The 23321-nt window shown below is 37.1% G+C and overlaps 1 protein-coding gene and 1 long non-coding RNA gene across 3 annotated transcripts in view; one reads left to right on the forward strand and one right to left on the reverse strand.

Annotated features, from left to right (window-relative positions):
* Window positions 1-3261: 3261 nt before the first annotated feature.
* On the reverse strand, window positions 3262-10498 carry LOC141571884 (uncharacterized). Its single transcript, XR_012496938.2, has 2 exons — window positions 7027-10498; window positions 3262-3861 (listed from the first exon to the last, which is right to left on the reverse strand). It is a non-coding gene; the product is annotated as an uncharacterized LOC141571884 (long non-coding RNA).
* Window positions 10499-10704: 206 nt separating this feature from the next.
* Window positions 10705-23321, forward strand: part of FBXL4 (F-box and leucine rich repeat protein 4) — a 67895-nt gene continuing 55278 nt past the window's right edge. The window contains exon 1 of one of the 2 annotated variants that reach the window (XM_019743411.3): window positions 10705-10840. The gene's annotated coding sequence lies outside the window, so the exon portion shown is untranslated. The remainder of the gene's footprint in view (window positions 10841-23321) is intronic. The other variant, XM_019743414.3, reaches the window with a different exon arrangement.

Consider the following 23321-nt stretch of genomic DNA (forward strand, 5'->3'; position numbering starts at 1 on the left):
ATTTAAATAAAAAAATATTACAGTGAAAGATTCATTGCCATCAATCCCCCTCAAAATACTCGCCCTCACTTCAAACACACTTATCCCATCATTCTTGCCATTTCCTAAAGCAGTTCTGGAAGTTCTCTTTTGTGAGTGTCTTTAGTTGTGCTGTCATGGCTGCCTCCATGTCCTGAATCGATTAAAAATGTTTAACTTTCATGGTCATTTTGACTTTGGGGAAGAGCGAGAAGTTGCACGGTGCCAGATCCAGTGAATAAGATGGATGAGGACACACACAGAAATAATGCCATACCAGAAGCGATATGTGACACAGCAGTGTCATGACGCAGGATGAAGTAAAGACACTAACGAGAGAGGACTTTCAGAACTGCTTCACAAAGTAGCAAGAACGATGGGATAAGTGTGTTCGGGGGGGGGCAGTATTTTGAGGGGAATTAATGACAATGTGTCTTTTATTATAATAATTTTTTAAATATAAATATTCACTATATATTTTGATCACATCTCATATTACCAGATGACTCTTTTTTTGCCTGTGGGGTACTCCTTAGGCCCCTGATGAATGTTTACAATGTTAGTTAATGCCATCCTCAGTTGTCTTGGGCAATTTAAAGCAGTAAAATTATTGTGTATGTTCTCCGTAGAAAAATCACTTTTGGCTTTAGAATTTCTTCACCTGTGAATTTGTATTTAAAAACAATATTTTCACAGCATTGATGAAAAGGAGGTAAAATTATCACAAAATACTGTGGGTAGAAAAGGGGTAGGAGATACTTTGCTACTCTTTGAAGCTCTCATTACCAATCCCCAAACATTTCCTGCCCTTTATTTCCCCCTACAGGCTTTTCTTCATGCTGTTGCCTTTGACTGGAAATCCCTGGAATTATACCTATCTTTTTATGTCAGTTAAACATGCCTACTTCTTTAAGTCGCCATGCTTAGGGACAATCTTGTCCAGCTTGATGCTCACAGAGCATTTTGTTTTATAATGCTTTGAAACCCTCTTCTTGTGATTAAGATATTTGGTACACATGGATGTTTGTACACACAGATAGTGAGGTCCTTGTTAGTCTTTATTTCCTTTAGTACATTTAGCAGAATGCCGTTCCCATAATATATGCTCAATAAACGTTTGTTGAGCTAAATGTCTGAGTTAAATTTCTAAATGAAAAGGAATAGTGAAATATTATGAGGTTATAATGTTATAATAAAGTTAATATAATATATATTATAAGTTTCAGAAATTTAAAACTGATTAGAGGCTTCAACTTGCATTTACGGTGTGTGTGTACATGTGTACATATATACATAACTATACATATATATTTATATGTGATGTGGTATCTCATTTCCTTCAGCATTTTGATAAATTATTGTTGCCACTATTTAGGCTTAACTTGGTATATAAACTCAGAAAAGGCTCTAACGGACCTACCTGGGGAGAATGAAGGAATTTTAATGATGTCAAGTTGTCATACACAACTAGTGTTTAATCTGAGTAGTTAGTGGAACTGGACTCTAATTATTCCATTCTGATTAAGAATCAATAAATCCTTACAGCAGCTGAATGTGAAAATTTGAACATGAAAAGTGATAAAAAATATGATAAGAAAGAAATTTCAATGTTTTAACAAAGCTTTTACTTTAAATTGAAAAGTGTCTCAGCATATTTTTGCTTCAAAATACTTGCTAGGTATAGTGAATAGCTTCTACTTTGGAAGTGAGATAAACTACATAAAATAATTGTTTAGAACACGTATGCATGAATTGATTATTCCTTATTAACTATATGATGTACATCTTCCATTCAGAGGTATTAATATCAGGCCTTTCATTATGCAAGATAGTTTCCAGCTACAGCATTCCAATTAACATACCCATCTATTTCCATATGAACAGGGATCTGTGCTAATTTTACACTAATTCCTAAAATGAATAATTGAGATATTGGATTCAGTGCCTCCAAAAACTGAATAGTTTGGCGCTTGAAGTAACAAGTCCTGAGCCATGAGTTAATCAAGAAAACTATACATAGGTCTTCATTAACATACCAAGAATCAGCCCACCAATAACAAAATCACTGAACATACACATTTAATGGTGTAAAATTCAATCACACTTAACTCAGCCTGAAGATATCAGTATCTTAATAATCCCTTGTGTTTATATAGATTAGAAGCTTTCCTGTGGAGAGAGCGAGGTTCTTTTACATATCTTCTTTGATTAACCACACTGAAGAGCAGATGCCATTATCCATTCTTTACAAAATATCGAAAAGGTGAAGCAGCTCAACCAAGGTCACACCGTCAGTGAGAAATCTAAATCAGCTCTAGATGTTTAGGCTGCAATTAACACTCTCCTGAATCCAGAAATAAACAGGACAAAATAGATTTCTATACTTGGACACTTCCAAGATATTATATGGTCTCAAATGATGCTGTCACCAACTTCTGCCTCCCTCCCAATGGTGTATGCAATGAATGAGGAAGTATAAAAGAGATGGAGGAGGTACCTCTCAGGAGTTTTGAGGCCATGATTCTGGAAAAGGATATAAATGGAAACCAGAGACACATCTATGTGTCCAACTATTTGGAACTATTTGGTCATAAACATTCTATAGTATGGTTTCAAGGGTTGTTATAACATCATTTGTGACCCTGGAATCAGGCACAAAGAACCCAGTAGTAATATGGAAATGCTAGAGGGCAAAGCTTGCCATGGATGTGGTTCTAGGGAGTCCCGGGTGCTGGTCAATGATGAAAGAGGGGTAGAGGGAGTTTGAAGGTGAGGTGAAATTGGTAGAGCTGTTCCAGGCTCTTGATATGACCCTAATTCTTCCTCAGATGTAATTTTGAGGCCTCGTTAGTACTTGTATCTACATAGCTGGTGCTAGATAATGGGGGCGGGGGAGAAGTAAAAATGATAGAAAGAAATGAGAAGCATGGACTAGAAGTTAGGGTTGAAGCTAGATTTGGAAAATAAAAGGCAAACATGCCCTCATTCCTCTGCCCTTCAATATTGGAAGTGAAACCCATTTGTCATCTTGGACTAGATGCTCTTTAGAAATCCTTCTAGTTATATCATTATCTTACTCTGCTTAAGTAAAGAGCTCTTAAAAATTATAGAATGATAAAATGTATTCTCCACATGCTATATTCTGTTAACTGCTCTCCCTGAATACAGAGAAGTGTGGTTGTTTTTTTAAAGAGATAACTTAAGACCAGTAAAGTACTACAAGGTGATCTTAACAGCAACAGGTAACAGAGCAAGATGTCCTTTATTTAGATATTTCAACAACAAAGCTCACAGAGAACGTGAACAGATTGATTCAACACATATCCAGAGGTGAAGGGATATTAGATTCCTGAAGAAAACAAGGCCGAGCAAATTTTGCCCATAAATCAGCAATTACTGGTAGTTAGTCAATATCACAGGTTTGATAAAGTGCCAGAGCCCACTAATGGTATGAGAACATTAAGTCTTTGGTCACAAAGTCACAGCAAGACCTTGCTCAGATTTACTTTGGAGCTGTCTGGGCTTGGAGTCGTTGCTGTGAATAACAAATCGGATGTTTTTCTTGTGCTCTCATTTCTGTGCTGCACTTGCACTTGGTGAAAACAAAGGCAGGTCAGAGCAGAACAACAGCTGGAGACATGATACACTGGTTGAGAACTTTGACATATAGGAAGTTAAATTGGTCAAGCTCGTGTGGTCTTGGTACATGCTGGAATTCTATCCACAAAACTCTTCTAATATTGTCTGCTGACTTCTCTTGAAAGATGGGCCAGCCGTAGTCTTCTGAGACTAACTGGATGCCCACTCGTGCCATCACCTCATAGGTTTTTCTCTTGTACCTGCCTTTTCAGTAAAATGAAAACAGAATATGGATTACCTTTCCCTGTTCCCAAGGAAATCAAAACTATCTAAAGGAAACAACATATATGTTTAACAAGATTCTATCCATTTACTTTGTTCAAGTCCACAGTTAAAAAGTTGAAATATTGCTTTGTAATATTAGTACCTATTCATGGTAAATCTGCATAGTGCATAAACAATGTTCTGCAAATGACATGGCCTAAAGCTTTCTCCTCAAAGTATATAGAGTTCAGGGTTCAATGGCATCCAGATCATCTGAGATCTTGCTATAAATTCAGAACTCAGGCTCCAACCCAGAATCAGAATCTGTATTTTACAATCATTCCCAGGAGATGCATACGCACATTAAAGTTTTTTTTTTTAATTGAATAAATTGGACATGTAACATTGTATACATTTAAAGTATACAACGTGCTATTTTGATACATTTATATATTGTAATACGATTGCTGATTAGTGATGTTTATCACATTACACGATTATAGTACAATAGTATTGTCTATATTCTTTATACTGTGCATTAGATCTCTATGGCTTATTTACTATATGTTACAAGTTTGTACCCATAACCAACATCACTCTTCTCCCCGCACCCACATACCCTGGCAACTACCATTTTACTCTGTTTTTTACAGATTTAACTTTTTTAGATTCCATATATAAATGATATCATACAGCACTTGTTTTTCTCTATCTGACTTATCTCACTTAGTATAACGTGCTTAAGGCCCATCCGTTTGTCACAAATGGGAGGATATCTTTCTTTCTCATGGCTGAATAATATTCCATTGCACATTAAAGTTTGAGAAGTATTGGCTTATAGGACTTCTACTATTTCTACTCTAAGTGGTATTTGTCAGGCATTCCATGTAAAAGAATGCCTTCTTAGATTTCCATCTGTACTTGGAGACACAAACAAAGTTGGAATAGAAAAAGCCACCAAACACTAGTATGATTTCCGTCTGTAGTTGGAGGCACAAACAAAATTGGAATAGTACAAAACCATCAAACACAAGTATGTGAGGTCCAAGTCGCAGTCTAAATGAACATAAATTCTTATCAGTGGGAGAATAAAATACTGATATTGTCCTTACAAAAAAATTGGCCCCTCCCATCCTCAAAATATGACCTTCAAAGAAAGTAGCTCAAACACCCACTCTTCTGAATTTCAAATACTTATGTTGGTTTCCTAAAGAGATACTTTTGAGTGATCGCATTAAGCTTGCTTTCTAGCTGCACTAAAGGCTATGGAATAATATTCATTATTAGGGAAATAGAACATACAAATATGAAATTGGCTCAAGACCTCTTATCCTATAAAATAGTCCAACACCATAGGAATAGCAATCTATTTAGTAAATAGTAAATAAAGTGCCCAGTTCCATAACAGACTGATCCCAACTGACCACTGTTAAATCTTGTCTGGCCCATCTCCAACTTGTTTGTGCTGTCCTGGCAGCTGCAGGCGTTCTCGGGGGGAGGCTAGGAGGCGGCGGAAGGGGGAACGCTGCCAGCTGCCCATCCTGGCTTCTCACCCTCTTCTCTTAGTGACTTTCTTTGTGAGTCATTTGATTTGGAGGAAAAGACCCCTACTCTAAAGCAATCAAATCTCTCATCATTAAAGGCTAAAATGATAAGCAAGAAAAAAAAAAGCAAGAGAATAGTATATAATAGGGAGCTTTATCTTTGGTAACATTTGGAGAAACCCATTAAAGAGGAAAGTCAATTTCTCCTCAAAATTCTGGAAACTTTCTATCAATTTATAACCAGGGGGAAAAAAGAAAGTCTAGTTTTAAATTTATTTTCTATATTTCATTTTAAATGACTTTGAAATAGAAGATTTTTCCCCCAACAAAGCACTCAGTACTCTAACCAAGAAACCCCAGTTGTAGTATTATATCACAAAGGATGGTATTTAAAGATGCACTTTTAGGGTGCTTCTGCCAGATTGCCTTTGTCCTTTTACACACTATCCATGAGAGATACAGAACTGCTGGATGAAGGAAATGCCTTATCAAAGGGACTGGGTTTGGGAGAAGCCTTATAATAAAGGTTCATCAATCATTATAAGGATTTCATTTTAAATGATACTTAATAAGTTATTCTTGAGTCATTTATATTTACTATATATGTCTTATTACTTATATTAACTAGATGCGGAAAAAAAAACACTCGTAGACACAGACAACAGTTAAGTGGTTACCAGAGGGTAAGGGAGGAGGGGTGTGGTAGAAGAAGGTAAAGGGGTTAAATATATGGTGATGGAAGGAGAACTGACTCTGGGTGATGAACGCACAATGCAATATATAGATGATACATTATAGAATTATACACTTGAAACCTATATAATTTTACTAGCCAATGTCACCCCAATAAATTTAATAAAAATTGTTTTAAATACATAAATTGTGTCACAATGAGGAAGAGACATTCACAGTTGTGCAAGGGCACAAATAAATTAGTGAAATACTGTGTGTTTTATCTGAATAATCTAGTCCCCTCAAATCTTCCACTGAGGACAAAATAATTGTGAAGAATTGAAGACTTCAAACTATATGGAACACTAATATTCAAACACTCAGATAATCACATATATATTTTACCTGTATGGACAGAAAATCTGTATGGCTTTACCTGTATGGACAGAAAATCTTTGCTTTTTTTCGATTGATTACCATGTCACTCTGTGACTAGACCATAGGAATCTGCCTAATACAGATACACAGGAACTTCTTCAAAAGCATGTCCACTTAAAAAAGGAAAAAGGAAGGAAAGGGATTACCTGGGGCACTGGTCACAAGCTTTATTTTCATGGCTTTGTGTTCCTTCCATCAAAGAACCATAGGCATGAAATGACCTCAGGAAGAGATCTATTCTGTCCACTGTCTGCAGGTGGTATTTCTTCCTACATTATTCTTGACCACTGACAATCTTTTATTAATGCTAAGTTTTAAAGTAAATGATCCAAGCTACAGAAAATAGTACAGGTCAGAACAGTACAAACAGTAATAAGTTAGATAACTTTATTTTTAAAACATATTTTTAAAACATTTCAACATATCCTTTCGAGGCCTGTGTAAATTCAGTCTAAAGTTTTGCCAGATTATTTTAAAACATAGAACTAGTTTCTAGTTAGTATTCACTTACCAAAGAGATTAGAAGTTGTTCACTGGAAGCTGCAAGTTAGGAGACAAACATTCAAGTCTTGGCTTTACGAGCAACTTGCCGTAAGTTTTTGGGTAAATTATCCAGTCTTTCTAGGCTTTTCTCTCCTCTGGTAACAACTGAAAGAATTAGACTAGAATGAACTTGAAAGTCCTATGCTGACATTTTGTCCTAGAAAGACTCAATTTCTGATCTTCAACACATAATATTAACAATGTTCATACATTTTCATACTACTTTATAAGCTTACAAAGTGCTTTCAAATAGATGATCTCTTTTAAATCTCTCCAGTGCCTGTGAGTTGGACACATTTTATAGAGGTGAGAACAAACTCAAAGAAGTTGTAACTTACCCAAGATCACAGAGTTATATACATGGCAGAGCTGGAGAGACAGGTCTTCCTACTCCCAAGTTCAATTTTCTTTCTACTGTATTCAAGCTCATGATAATATGGAAGTATGATTAGTTAAGTTTTTGTTAAATCATAAAGTAATGTTGTATCATTAAAAAAAACCTACTAGGCTTAGTCAGAGAACCAAGTTTCATTGACAGTCTGACACTCATTTGGGAAGTCACTTAATCTCTCCAAGCCTCATTTTCCACATCTCTTAAAAAGAGGATTTGGACTACATGACATTTGGGCTTATTTCTTGCTTAACTTTTTTATTTTCCTTTTCATGGCTGTGACTATTTCTAGATTAATATTAAAATGAAACATTTTTATTGACTGTAAGAGGTTAAAAAAGGTACACTAAGAGATCACTCCTACTGGTTATTATTTATTTGTATGCCTTTTAGCCACCAGCATATTAAAAATCTTGGACTAATATTATTTACTGAATGCCATTTTCCAACAATCTAGGTAACTGAAGCTTTCACAGAGAGGTACATTATTTTAGCTGAGTTATGTAGAAAATGCATGGAGTTGCATTTTCTGAGAGGTCTTGACTTGACAGAAGACCTTACTTGAGAACCAATAATAGAAAACCTAAGGCAGCTCATTGTGAAGACATTTTTGGCCCTCTCTGCAGTGTGCTGAATGATATCTCTACTCTGATACAGTATCTTATTGTCATGTATACTGCTTGCCCTGAAAGTTTATAATTGGTAGACATTTTGTTTTTAAATAAGGAAAAATCACTTGAAAATAGTGGAGGATATGATGATGAGTGTTTCAAGGGTTAGAGACAAAGAAGAGTTTTGAACCTGCTCCTTCTTTGCCCGCCTCCCCGTCTGAGTAGAACATTGTAACTTTTGAAGCTAACAGAGAATGGATCACAACCAGCTTGCTGAGCTGGTGACTTTATGCACAATTAAGCTTTGTCGGGACTTTCTTTATTTGTGATAGGGCTGTTACAGCGTGGGATGCTATTCAGCTCCAAACAACATTCCATTTAATAAGTAGGCATTAGTTCACCCATTAAATCAGCGCCATCACTAACTGATAAGTATCACCCGTTTCTTTGGCCTCACTTGGCACTTCTGCCCAGCAAACAAAGCATGGCAATGGCATGGCCCTTGAGACAAGAAGATTGGAGGGAGGGTAGATTGAGCAATGATGACCAAAATTCCATCTAACACAGAAATGGAGCTTTGCCCTCGTCTTTTCTTTTCCTTAAACATAAACTTGCATACTTTCCAAGCAGCACTTTAAGTGCCTTTAAAAACAAAATAACTAACAGCACCAACTACTACATCTCTTAAATACCAATGAGATGAAAATGTATGGAGGGCCATGCAACAGATATGTACCAAAAGATATGCATAGGAATGTTCATAGCAGCATTGTTTGGAATAATCAAAACTAAAAACAGCTCAGTGTCCATCAGGAGTAAAATAGATAAATAAATTATGGTATATTTATACAGTAGAAACTCAACAACATGAATAATAGTCACAAACCTAATGTTGAAAGAAGCCAGACTTAAAAGAGTGTATAATGTATGAGTCCATCTATATAAAGGGAAAAACTTGGCAAAATTAATCTCTGGTATTAAAAGCCCAGACAACGGATACCTTTGGAGATGAGTAAAAGGTAGACATTTAGGAGAGCACATGGAGGGACGGGGTTGCTTCTGAGTGCTGGTAACTATTTTTTATCTGAGTGGTGAATACAAGGGTATGTCACTTTTCATCAAACTTTACACTCACATTTTGTGTCCTTTACTGAATATATTTTATACTTCAATGAAAAGTTTATTTGGAAATTATGTTAGAAACGAGAAACTAGTTAGACTGGATCTGAGTACCCTGAAGGCATCAACTCAATTCTCACCCGCAACCACAAAAGAGCTATTTACTTATTAGTAAATTAATTCATTATTTGTAATCCACTTTAGATTTTAGACTGAGATTTACAGAAAAGTTGCAACAAGGTTACAGAAGGTTCCCGTATACCCCTCATGCCTTTTCCCCTTAAGAAACCAACATTGGTACGTCATTACTATTAACTAAATCCACTCTTTATTCCAATTTCACTAGTTTTCCTACTAATGTCCTTTTCATGTTCCAGGAACCCATTCAAAATGCCGTATTACATTTACTCGTCCTGTCTTCTAAGTCTTCCTCTGGTCTGCGATAATTTCTCTGTTTTTCCTTTTTTTCTTCCCCATTAAGTTGACAGTTTTTTCAGGAATTTTGAGTTTTCTTATGTTGTCCCAAGTTTAGACTGGGTTTGTGGGTTTTGAGGAAGAATGTCATAGCAAGGAAATGCCCTTCTCATCATCAGGGTGAATGCTATCAACTTGGTTTAACGCTGATGGTGTTATCTTTCACCTGGTCAAGGTAGTGTTTACCAGGTTTCTCCACAATAAAGTTACTTTCCCTCCGTTCCATATTCTTTGGAAGCAAGTCATTAAGTGCTGCCCATACTCAAGGAATTTGGGGATTAAGCTTCAATTCCTTTCTAAAATTTCCTGTTTCGTGTACAATTTATACTGCACATCATATATCAGCTCAGTTCATATATATGTAATTTATAAATAAATGTCATTATTTTGCTTCCTTAGGAGGAGCAATCAGAGAGCAAGTAATGTGTAGTTCAACATCTCTTCATTATTAAATGTTTTTCTATCTTATTGGAAACTTTGTAAAAAGATAAATATGATGCAAACTAAACATAAGGGTGATATTATATATACTGAAAATTTAAAAATGACTAAGGGAGACCCGTGAGAGCATCTTGTTCATCAGAGGTAACGACCTCGGGTTTCTGAATGTTGGGAGGGAAGTGAGCCTGCAGGAAGGATTTGTATCTGGGGCATAAGAAGTTTGCAAATTTGGTGAATTATACCTTTAGAAAGCTTATAACTTTGTTGCACTTTTCCTCTGATGACTTGACCACCCGTAATCCCTATGCATCACCCGACCCACAAACTCTGGACCAAAGAAGCCCTAGGAGGACTACACTACAATGGCAAACTGGTGCAACCAAGGAATTTTTCCCCGAAGTAGATTTGCAACCAGCCCGCTTTGCAGTAACGGAGCAATTTATAGGGCACGCCTGGGGCCGGGAAGCTCCTCCCCTCGGCCTAGGAGAGGGCGGTCCAGACACCACGAAGAGCTTCCAGCAGGAACAGCGCCCCGCCTCCCCTCTCGTCCCGCCCCGTCCCGCCCCCCCTACCCGGCCCCGCCCCTCCTCGCGGCCTCCGCGTCTTCCTTCCGGGTCGCGCTGGGCAGGGCTCGCTGCGGTCACGCCGGAGCGCGGGAGTTTGGGAGCCGCCCCGCGCCCGGGGCCTCCCCAAGGCGCCTAGTCGCTGGTGAAGCCCACGGCGCGCGCTCTTCCGGACCCTGCAGGGTACGGCCCTTCTTTTACTTCTCCCTCCAGCGGGTCTCCGTCTCCCTCCTTCGGCGCCGGGGATGGGCCAGGCCGGGGCGCAGCGCCGCGCTTTGGGAGCCTGGGCGCGCGGCAGAGGTCGCCACCGATCTCCGCTCATGCCGCGCTTGCGGGGCTTCCTGGGGACCCCGAAAACGGCTTACGTCCCTCGGGCGCTGCTTCTCCGCACCAGTCCGCAGCGCCCGAGGCGCCGCCCGGGCGTGCGAGCGGCGCAGGGTTGTTTACGCCGGTGTCTGCGGGAGGTGGTGACCCTGCAGCCCTGCGTTGGCCAGTCGCCCGTCTGTGTACTTGTTGCTCCTGTGCCTGCTGCCTTGATTTCCTTTTGGCATCCCATCCCTGACCAGGCCCCTGTCTTTAATTCAGAACCGCCGGGAGAAATCCGGCAGCAGCTTTGTTTCTGTTCAGGGGTGTCCTTAGAGTGCGGTGGGATGGTGAACATCCACTTTACCTCCCTGTCAGCATGTTGGCAAGGGGAGTGGTTTTAGACTTCCTTGATGGTTTCCCAAATGCTCATTGCCACGAAGTCGGGAGGCAGCCACTAATTGAAATACACGAATAATTAGAAAGTCATGATAGAAACCTGTAGTCAGGTGGTTGCGTTGGCAGCGTACTGTGTCTGGCTTTATGCTCTGTAGGGCCAACACTAGGTGCGGGGTCTTGCTTGTCTGTTCGATGACACAAGCAGCCTTTACGGCTTCCTGGTGGGTACGCCTCAGTTCTTCAGTTCAGAATATAGGCACATTTTTTCCCCCCTTAAATCTCACTTCATGCTACTTTTATCCTGTATTACATAGTGTACCTGTTGGTTGAGTAGAGGGAAATGTTCCTTATATGTCAACACACCTATAGTCCTTTATTAGACAGTAGTAAGTTCTTGGGGGTAGTGCATCACCCCATAGGAGACATTCTTTAATTGTTCATTAGAATTGAATTCCTTTTGCCACACACTTCCTTTCTGAGTACCTACTTTTTTTTTTAACTGCTTTCCTAAATTTTGGCTTTTCTGAACCCTGTATTTTCATGCTTTTCCCTTTTGCTACGACTTGAAAATCAGAAGGGTCAGCTCACTGAGATGGTTAATTTCTTTCCACTAACACCATGATCCAGTAATGTAATTTTAGTCCTCTGTACAATGCTAACTGCTTATCTTGTACTTTGAAATAGGGTCAGTTAACAAAAAACGGCCTCTACTGTGTTTGCTCATGGCCTCATCCTCTTAATTTTCCTGTAATTAGCATAATACGTTTTAACTTCAAGGTTCTAACTCTGGTATCCTCTTAGACCTTTTGCATGAATTGTGTATAAATATCCTGCTCTGTTTTCTTCTAGTACTTTTTAATGGTCTTATTCTTCATATTTACATTTTTAACTTACCTCAATTATATTTTAATGTAAGAAAGGAAGTAAGGCTCTAACTCCCCCTGCCCCCCAAATTGTTAGTGAATGACCCCATCGTCATTTGTTGAATTCTGTTTTTCCCTACTGATACATACTGTTTATCCTAGCCCCTAATCCTGGTATATGCTTGGGACTTCTGAACTGTTGTTCAGTGGACTGGCTTCCTTTGCTGATACCATGCTGCTCTTATTACTCGAGCTTTATGATGTGTTTGAATGTCTAGGGATTCAAACAATGCCTGGCATCTTGTAGGCATCACTAAATATTTTTGGAATGAACACATTTAGTGGGGTATGTTGATTTCCTTTTTTTTACCCCTCCCTTTAAAGTTTCTTGCTTATTCTTGAAATTATTTTTTAGGTCGCTTTTCTCATGGTCAGTGGAATCATTATTAGCTGTGACTAAATCCTTTCTCTTGCTAATTCCGAACTCCATGTAGAGTTGCTCTTCGGAGTTGTACATGGAGAAGCAGCTCAATTCAAAATCTCTGACTTGCATTGTGTATTAGTAAGTGTATTGTTCTCCTCATCAGCTCTGACTCAGTATGTTATGTACCTGATTTCAGCAGCTCTAAGTGGTAAATGCATATAGAAGTGATCCCTGAGACCCATGTCTATTTGTATTTTACCACCCCAACTGGACATCTTAAATATAATAGATACTTAAAAACATTATTAGATCATAAAAGAAATGTATACATTCTTTTAAAAAAAATCAAGTAATACATGCAGAGTAGCCAAAGGAGAAAGTAAAAGTGTTGTGTATCCACCTGCCCAGTAACCCAGTTCCACAGAGATCACTGTTTAATCATTTGTTCTCTCTCTTTCAAGACATTAAAAATACATGTGTATAAGTCTACATTTGTTTCATAAATGGCAGTTTACTCTATATAGTTATTTATAACTTCCAGTTAGTAATAACTGATGAAAATCTTTCTATGTCAGTGCATATAACATTATCTATTTACAGTGTTTTTGGTATTTCATTGTAGGAATAACCCAGAAGTGCTTGGTCAAAGGGTACATACGTTTTAAATTATGACAAATTGTTCCATATTGCTCTTCAAAAGGTGTTGTAAGAATAAATTTATACAATGTTTGGGAATGCTGTTGCTGCCATATCATTGATAGGAATTGTGAAGGCTGAGATTTTACCCTACTTCAAGCTAACAGTCTCGGATGCTGGCAGAAGACATGAGACTCCTGGGTCAAAGACAAAGCACAGCAGTAACAGTAGCCAGAGGATTATCATTTTCTTGTGCTGCTTCCTTGACCCCTAATTTCCACAGGGTGATGTGACGAGGGTCAGATGATTCTAGAACACACAGTAGATTGCATTACAGGAAAGGAGTCCTGAGTTTAGGGAACCCAAATCTTTCATAATAGGCTGCAAGTAAACCTGCCTAATCTTTGCGCTAGTGAGAGGCATTACCTTTATTATGCTGGAGAGTAAACAAACCTACCTGCTGCTCCAGAAGTAGACCTCCCTCTATCTGCCAAGCTGTTTGAGATGCTTATATATCCTTGAAAAGATAGTCTGTAACGAAGACAGTGTACCTGCATATCAGACATGCAGAAATGTGAGACACCTGTGAAGAATTGTCTCAAAAACAATCGCTGCTAAAATGATAGTCATTTTTTACATTTTAGTAACTTTATGGATGAAAAATACTATTGTATTACTGTTTTAACTCTGCATTTCTTTGCTTATTAATGGAATTGAATATATGTAAATGTTCATTAGCCATTTATATTTTGTTACTTACCTGTTTGTGTTCTCTTTGCGTAGTTTTCTGTTGAAGTGTTTCTCTTTTTCTTATTGATCTGTAATAGCTCTTTATGTGTAGTGGCTATTAATGACTTGGTTCCTCATTTGCGAGCGTTTTTACATAGTCTGTTCTTTCAATGCTGTTTCTGGGAGCTTTTGTTAAAGGAAATCTTTAATATATAAGTTGTCAGTTCTGCTGTTTTCTTCATTTATAGACTCTGAGTTTCCACCCCAAGGTTATTAAAATACTCTTTATATGTATTCTCATATTGGATATTTTGTATTATATATTTAGATTTTAAAAAATGGTTGCTATGATAATATTCTAAATTTACTTTTCTAAATGTCTGGACGTTTCCCAAAACATTTTTGCCAGGCTGTCCTTTCCCTGTTGTTTTGATTTGACACATCTATTATGACATACTATATCTTTATGTATTGTTTTCTCGAAACTGACACATCAGTAAGCAAAATATGTTAGTTTCCTACTGTGACTATGAATTTGGTTGAATTTATCCTTATAGATTACTATGTGTAGTTGTTTGTTTAGTGGATTTTAATCTTACAAAATATAAAATATCTTTTTTTGTCCTGTGTAATGAATGATTTTTGCCTTGGAGTTTCATTGTCTGATATTACTATTGCCATCTCTGTCAGTTTTGTGTATACCAGATAGATCTTTATTGCCCATGTTTATTTTCCATCTCTATATTATTTTGCTTTACTTGCTTCCCTTAAAAACATCAAACAGCCTATAGCTGGACTTTTATTCTCCTTTCAGTCTTCACTCCTTCCAATTTGAAAGTTTGTCTTTATTTTTTTGCATTGTTAAAAAATTATTTTTTAAAAAGATAATTATAGATTCACATGCAGTTATAAGAAACAATAGAGTTCCTGTGTATACTTCGTTCTTTTTCCTCCTATGATAACTTCTTGTATAACTATAGCACAGGAAATTGACATTGATACAAGCTACAGATCATACTGAGATTTCATCAGTTTTACATGCACCTGTGTGTGTGTTTAGTTCTCTGCAATTTTATGTAGAACTTGTGACAACCACCATAGTCAAAATACTATTCTATCACAAAGATCCTTTGTGAAAAACGGTTTATCTTTTAATAGGAAAATTTAACCTATTCATATTTACTTTTTTCCCCATCCCCTGCAAATTTGAAAATTCTAGAACCATCTATAATTGACTTTCTGTTACCCTCATACCTCCATTTAATAAGGTGAGACTTTGACTCCTTGCCTTCCCCCCATTCTTGGATCAATTGAATTTATTTCCTTTTTACATTGCTTCTGTTTTTTCTCTCTAACCATTCCTTTCAACTTTACCAGTACTGTATCTGTAATGGTTTAGATTTAACTGCAAGGTCACTGATTACTTGATAATTATGTCTTCCCCTTTTTAAAATTATTTACTTTGTTTTTGTGACTAGAATATTTTCTTAAGTCATGTTTTTAAGAAGAGTTTTGGGACGCACACCTGCATGTTCATAAATACTTTTCATTTTGTTTGTTTTCTATGTGAATAAGAGTTTGAATTAGTATTTTTTTTCTTTAGAATTTCTAAAATATTACATGATCTAGCATTTCCTTGAGTTTTTGTGAGCTTCAGTCTCTTGAATTAATTTTATATGAATATTAGGTTTCTTGCTTCCGGGTTCTAGGTCACTTATCATTTTTTTCATTTTCATTTTCAATTTATGTTTGCCACAATGTTTTCAATTTCTGAGAACTTTAAAATTTTTTTTCATTAGCTTGCCCTTATTTTATGGATCCTATACCCTATGAATTCACACGAAAGGTGATAGTTATTATTTTAAAACTATTTGCTTATTTTTTTGCATTAACTTTTTTTTTTTAACTTTTATCTGTTTAAGTGTGTTTTTCAGGACCCATCAGCTCCAGGTCACGTAGTTGTTTCAATCTAGTTGTGGAGGGCACAGATCACAGTGGGCCATGTGGGGATCGAACCGGCAACCTTGTTGTTAAGAGCACTGCTCTCCAACCAACTGAGCAACCGGCTGCCCCTGCATTAACTTTTAGTGGAGACCATTTGCTCTAGTAGTTGAACTTGTTTCCCCGGTGTTTGAGGTGGTGAATTCTACTCATATATATAAATGCAGATACATACTGATGGGTTTGTTTCTGGTTGGGAGTCTAGTTTCTAAAGTCCTGAAAGTCACTATTCTCTTTTCTGGACAGGTAGTACCCTAAGGCCAGGGGAGTGGTTGGGGTTCTGGGATCAGGCTGAATCCCAGAATGAAGGGCAGGACACGGCAACTTCGTAGTGAATATCTTTCAGGGTGTGTTGGTCAAGAACTGACTCATAGGACACCTGTAAACAAGCTGATCCTAGGGTATCAGATCTCCAACTTGACTTGTTTGGGTCCAAAAGAAACACTGAAAACAAAGGCATATGGAACAGTTCCATTGCCTTAAGAATTCCTTTGTGAGGCCCTTTTCAGTTATTGTGCTCAGCCCAGTCTTCTCCCCTGACTTCACCGCAACCACTGATCTGTTTGCCTCCCCTATAGCTTCGCCTTTTCCAGAGTATCACATAAATGAAGTTAAACAATAGGGAGCCCTTGGGTGTGGCTTCTTTCACTTACAAAATAGCTTTAAGATGCATTTATGTTCTTGCCTGAATCAGTGTTCATTCCTTTCTGTTGTTGAGTAGTATTTCATTGTATGGGTGTACCACTATGTATCCATTCATCTGTTGAGACAGTCTTAGATGTTTCCAGGTTGGAGTGATTACGAATAAATCAGCTATAAACATTTGTGAACAGGTTTTTGTTTTAAATGTACATTTTCAGTACAGTTGGGTAAATACCTAGGAATGGGATTGCTAGATGGTTTCATAAGGGTATGTTGAACTTTTTAATGAACTGCTATACTTTTCCAAAGTGGTTTTATTTGGCATTCCCACTGCAAGCGTTTGCAGCATCCAATTTGATATCATCTTAAAATTTGATTAATCTGTAGTTAACTCTTCCCACATGTAAAATACTAAATACTCTTTGTCCCAGGGTTTGCCCTTTTGACACTATCCTTAATACTACTATAAAGAATGTTTGCTAGGACATACAAGAATAGGCCATAAAAGAAAAAAAAAAGGTAAACAATAAAAATGTGAAAACTTTTTAAAAGATATTATCAAATAGATGAAAAGGCAAGCACAGACTGAGAGAAATATCTGCAAACCACATATCTGATAAAGATTGTATTTAGAATGTGTAAAGAACTCTTACAAGTCAATAGTAAGAAAACGAAAAAAACTGATTTAAAAAACCAGCAAAATAGACATTCCACTACAGAAGATACAAATGGTAAAGAAGAACCTGAAAAGATGCTCCACATCATTACTAGTCAATTGAGAAATGGAAATTGAAAGCACAAGATATTATCACCCACATACTGGAATGGCTGCAGACTGACAACCTTAACTGTTGGTGAGGGTGTGAAGCAGCTAGAACTCTCATATATCGCTGGTAGACATGGAAAATGCTACAGCCTGTTTGGAAATATTTTGGCACTAGAAATAACCCAAATGTCTATCAACACGTGAATGGATATGTCCATATAATAGATATGACCTGGCGATAAAAAGGAGCAAATGCCTGAAATACGTAACTGGGATAAATTTCAAAGATATGCTGAGCAAAACAGACAAAGGAATACATATATATTTCACTAATACCTAACTCTAGAGTAGAGGACAATCTGATTTATAGTGACACGAAGCAGATCAGTTTTCACTTGGCATAGAGAGTGGATTGGTGGTTGAGAGGTGACACCAGGGGGTCTTTTGGGCTGATAGAAATATTCTGTATCTTGGTTTGGCGGTCGTTACGTTGGTAATGTTTTTCTCTGAAATTAAGACCTAACCGGAAAATAAGCCCTAGCATGATTTTTCAGGATGACATCCCCTGAGCATAAGACCTAATGTGTCTTTTGGAGCGCAACTTCATATAAGACCCGGTCTTATTTTCGGGGAAACACAGTGTATGTCTGTGTCAGAGCTCATTGAATTGTATACTTAAAATAGAGTGCATTTTTTTGGAGTGTAAATTATTCCCCAAAGTTAATTTAACAGTATTACACTGTTTTAGTTAATTGCTTTTTAATTTGAATGGCTAGCGGTGACATACTACCTATGACCTGTACTTGGATTTTTGTTAGGAAGGCTAACTAAATTCAGTATGTTTTTACTACGTAAAATGCTGTTTATTTAATGTACGAAAATGTAGAGCTAGTGTTTGGCTAAAGTAAATTCACACCTACTTTGTAGTTTTCATAGCTAGAAAGAGATTTTTTTTCTGTCTTCAGTGATTCCATTAAAATTATCCTCAACCAGAGATCCCTAATTTTTTAGTTATATTCTAGGTTTTAGTTAAATATACATCATGTATCTGCTAAAGATTTAGGGTTATTCTAATTATGTAGTTCTTCCCATCCAGATGATTTATTCTTATGCATCATTAAATAATTAGGAAAAGGTAAACTATAGATAATACATTATCTAAGATGTTATATTGTCATACCTGTATAATTAGAAGCATGTCCTTTGTCACTCGGTGACATAGTACCTTGGGCAGGAAGAGGGTTTCCAGATCGATAGTATCCGAAAATCACAATTCATGTCTCCTACAGCTCGGCTTTAAAACAAAACAAAACAAACAAAAAATTGACTCCTTAATTCCTTTTCCTTGCTGCTGAAGATTACTAACACCCCTGCCAGTTCTGAAAATGCCCCTGGAATACTTCATAAGTTTAGATAGGCTTGTTTAGGAAAGGATGAGGAGAAAATATTTTACAGAATATTGACCATTATCAAATTCTAGTTTAAATTCTAAATTTTATCCCTTGTTTTCTGACAAGTTCATTCCTAGTTTGACTTCTTAGCACTTCTTAGTAAGTCCTCGCCATTTGTTCATTAACTCTAGAAGTTTTGAAGAGCCACGTGTGTCCCAGTACTTTTTGTATTTTTGAGGCCTGCTTTGATTCCTGGAGAGAGCGAGGTACTGTTTGCCTCTTTGATTTTCCCTCCACCTTTAGGTTTTTCGTTCTTGTTGGTGCCCTGGACTTCTGCTTTATTTGCCTGGATTTCCAGGAAGCTTTGAAGCTGGATAGAAGGTTGTATTCTCCCTGTTCATCCACCTGGTTTAGTTAAGAACTCTACCTATTTATTCTATATTGAGAACTTGTTTAAAAATTGGAATCATAATAAAAAATGTTTTCATTGGAGGAAAATTTACTTAGAGGAAAAGAGAGGCACATAAAGTCATAATATTCTACCCCAGTAGTCTCCTGACAATGTTACATTTTTTCAGTGTAGTACATTGGAATGTAAATAATTATGATGAAGAAAAAGGATGCTTTGGCTAATACTCAGCCTTTGCTCCTCCCCAGCATATCTAATACCAGAACAACATCAACCTGTGTTTTTACCCTTGCTCTTACTGCCTTTTATGAACTGTCTGTTCCATCTTGCTCTTAAGTTATCCCCTTTTTAAAGAACTTTTTCATCCAGTTTTTCCAGTTTCCCATAATCACCTTATGGTCTTAACACAGGTTTAGAGTGTTAAAAAAAAAATCATTGTATTTGAGAAAATAGCTTTCTTTACCTCTGCAATCATTTCTTTCATGAATTTTTCTTTAATTTCAATCAGTTTCTTTGTGGGCAAGGTCAAGTCTTTTCCGTACTTGGGCTGCTTTTGTACTAACAGAAGTTACTACTTTTTTACATTCTCTTTGAACAGTAAAATTTCAATATGTATACTATTCCTTATTAAATGGCTTCAAAGAAGGTCATACATTTGATTCTTACCTATTGTGTTTTGGTTTTTATGATCCATTTTCCCCCTCTTTTTCTCTATATCAAGGAAAGGGACTTTTTTTCATTGTTTGGTCTACATGTACTTTATCTGGAAGAATCACTGGTTTCGTTTCTGTGTTATGTTCATTCTCTCCTGCCATCTTCTCGGCCAGTATTCAAAAAACATAACAAATGTTTATTGAGAATGTATTGGCCTGTGCTAGGTCCTATAGGTGTACTTATAATTAAGACACATTCTCTGAACCTGAAGAATTCATAGTCTGAGTAGAAAATTATCTCAGCATATAGGAAATGACAGATAACATGAATGAGCAAACAAAAAGTGGGTGATGGATAAGGTCTGCACCTGACCTTAAAGGATGAAAAAAGGTGCCAAGCTGAGGAAGAGCAAGGGCATTCCAGGGCAACTCAGCCTGGGTGGCAGGCTTGGAGACGCTCAGGTGGGAAAGCAGAGGAGTAATTCTGGTGGATGTGCCGCACGTGAGTGGGTATGTGGAAGTAGAGGGGAGAGGGAAAAGACTAGTGCCAAGGGAGGTAGAGCGTTCTTGTGTATCATTTTATCAGCAAGACAGCCGTCCTTTAATGGTACCTCTATACATTTGAGAATGAGGAAGAAGGCAACTCAGAGAGGACTGAGAAGCAGTTATCTGAGAGGCGGAAGGAGATATAAGAGCCTGTGGTGCCACGGAAACCTAGACGGGCAGGCCAGGACAGAGGGCTGGTTATGAGTGTTAGCTGTGCACCAAATTCAAGTATACTTCCACTCTTCTCGATTGATAATTTCCTTCATTCCTCCATGTCTTGATTTCTAGATTCAACCAGAAAAGTCGTTTCCTCAAAATAGTATCTCTTGATCAGTTTTAGCAGGATACAGAAATATAATAACATTTAAGGTTCCACCTTTTTTCTTGATTTGTTACCACATTATGCACTCTTTCATTTTAGTATTAGGCTGCAAAGCTGCCTAAATGCTCTTTTTACCCCCCTCTCATTTCGTTGACATGTCTCTGTGGGATATTTCGCAAGTAAGATTTGTGTTGTGACTTGCCTTCAGTACATGACTATACCTTTATTGTCTGTCCATTTTATCTTTTTCTGTATCTTTTCGCTTTAAGTTAAGAATCCTCTTTTGAGTTTTCATCGTGTTTTCCAGGTTCTTTCATCACTCTATGAACCTAGCTTTTGGGTGGTCCTGGCTCAAGTTCATTCCCATTGCCTCCTTTTGTTTATTTCATGAAAAGTCCATTTCCTCCCTTCGTTTTCCTCTGCCGAAGCACAAGCCGTCTTCTCTGCAGTTCCTGCCATCCTGCTTCTCTCCGCCTCATCGATTCCCCATCTCACTTCAAATCTCAGTAGTAAACATATGTTCTCCCTTGTCTATACCTCTTAATTTCTCTTTTCCACTGTTAGTGCTTTCTCTGTAATTGTATTATTTAACTTTGTTAAGCATTTTATAATATGAAAGATGTAGTTGAAAATAAAGTTGTAATAAAATCATGCCCTATAAAGCAAGTTGTTTCCCAAGGAGTATGGAAGTCTCATGATACAAGTTAAAATGGCTATTATTTTGTATTCCTTGATGATGCTAGTAAAAAAGTTCAGTGTGTTACAGAGAATTTCTCACCTCAATCATTGTTGATCAGTGTTTGGATTAAACAATTAATGAAACAAAGATCACCCTATTTCTAATTTAGACTCTTTGTTAAATGGAAAATAATATTTATATATGTTGTGAGAGTCTTTAAAATTAAAGCAGCATTTTGAATGAACTGGAAAAGAAAATGTCTCCCAAAAGGTATATTTTATGATCACCCTTTTGGACAAATTTAGTGTACAAGACTAATAATTATTTATTTGCACAAAGTGGGAAAAATCACTTTGTTTTTGAATCCCGTTCCCCTCACAAAATAGAGTTATGGTATCTTCTGCATTGGGTTTATTGACTATTGGGATGTTTATTGGTTATCACAAATTGCCTCCATGCCTTGGCAAAACTCCAGATGTGCCTGGACAGTTTGGACTTTGTATCAGTTGTAGCTGCCCACATGTGTCCTGAGACTATAGCTCTCTTCCCTTCTGCAGCTTCATTTCCCAGGGAAAAGAGTGAGCTGTCCTTTCTTCTCCATATGTTCTTCCCCACCCCAAAACGCTTTTGTGTATCCTCTTAGTTGACTGCAAAGGAGTTTAGAATCAATGAAGGATGTTTGCAATGGGTTTGCACGTTCCTCTTTTTTATTTCTATGTCTTGTTTTTTTTCAAAAACAGGTTTTAACTTCGTTGCATTTTTCTGAATTGTATTGCTGATAAAAGAATAAATATATTTGCTTTTTCAGTGTTTTATACCCTGCTTTTTCTCCTTTCAGAAATTTATTTTGTCATGTTTAGCTTCATCTCACAAAAAATTAACTCTAAAAATTGTTATTCATAGTTGGAAAAAAAGTAAAGCATCCATTTACATTTCTCTTGTATACTAAAGAAATTTAAACATATATATTTACAGTTTATAACTCATTTTTATATGTTGCCTCAGTGCAAAATTGTATTTAACTTTAACACAGTCTTAAAATGATATTGTCCATATGACAGTCTTGCTGCTTTTGATATTATCCCATAATCCACAGTGGTAAAAGCTCACTGGGAAACAGTTACAAAGTTTGTGGTTTGGTATGTCAAATAGAATTTGACTTTCACAATTTGTCTCAATTTTTTTGCCAAGAATGATGGTGAACATTCACATGAATGATGATACCTTATTTTGGAGGTGTTTTTTTGGTTTGTAAAACTTTTACTTTGTGATAAATTCAGTTTTATAAAGAAAGTGAATGGAGCTTAGTGGAAGCAATTTATAGACTATGGATTGAGCAGTGATGTCCAAAGATTATACAGCCAAATTCACGCGTCCACTTTGGCAGGTGGTATTCTGTCCTTCTCTTGAAGATTTCCAGGAGTAAAACATCCAGTCTTCCAAATCAGCTGATCTATCAGTTGAGTTGGATACTTGTGCATTGGTCTTTATTCCCCACATTTCATTTTTATAGTTTAAATTTACTTCATTAGTTCTTTTTCTTTTAAGAAAGTGAGCAAACAAGTAATTCTTTGGAAAACTATTCTTTTTAATTTACCTGGGGGCCTACTTTGGTATATATGGTAAAAGGAAGAGTTGTATCTTTTCAAGTTTTGCTGTTAAAGATTAGAGGTTTGTGCAGTTGTGAAATTTTTTTTTTACTTGTGGGATTTATACTTGTGGCAGGTGAAATGTTTGAATAAGCAAATGATATCCTAGATAATGACTTTTTCCCACCTTTGTAACATGACCTATACTTCAGCACTTGGTGTTACATGTCCTGAGGCGAATCTGATTTGTTGATTCATGATACATCAGCACTGGGAACATGCGCTGCAGAAACACCTTCTGTATTTTAATAC

The sequence above is a fragment of the Rhinolophus sinicus genome, chromosome 2 (genome assembly GCF_057876585.1).
Source record: "Rhinolophus sinicus isolate RSI-liver-muscle chromosome 2, RSI-T2T, whole genome shotgun sequence".
Taxonomy (NCBI): domain Eukaryota; kingdom Metazoa; phylum Chordata; class Mammalia; order Chiroptera; family Rhinolophidae; genus Rhinolophus; species Rhinolophus sinicus.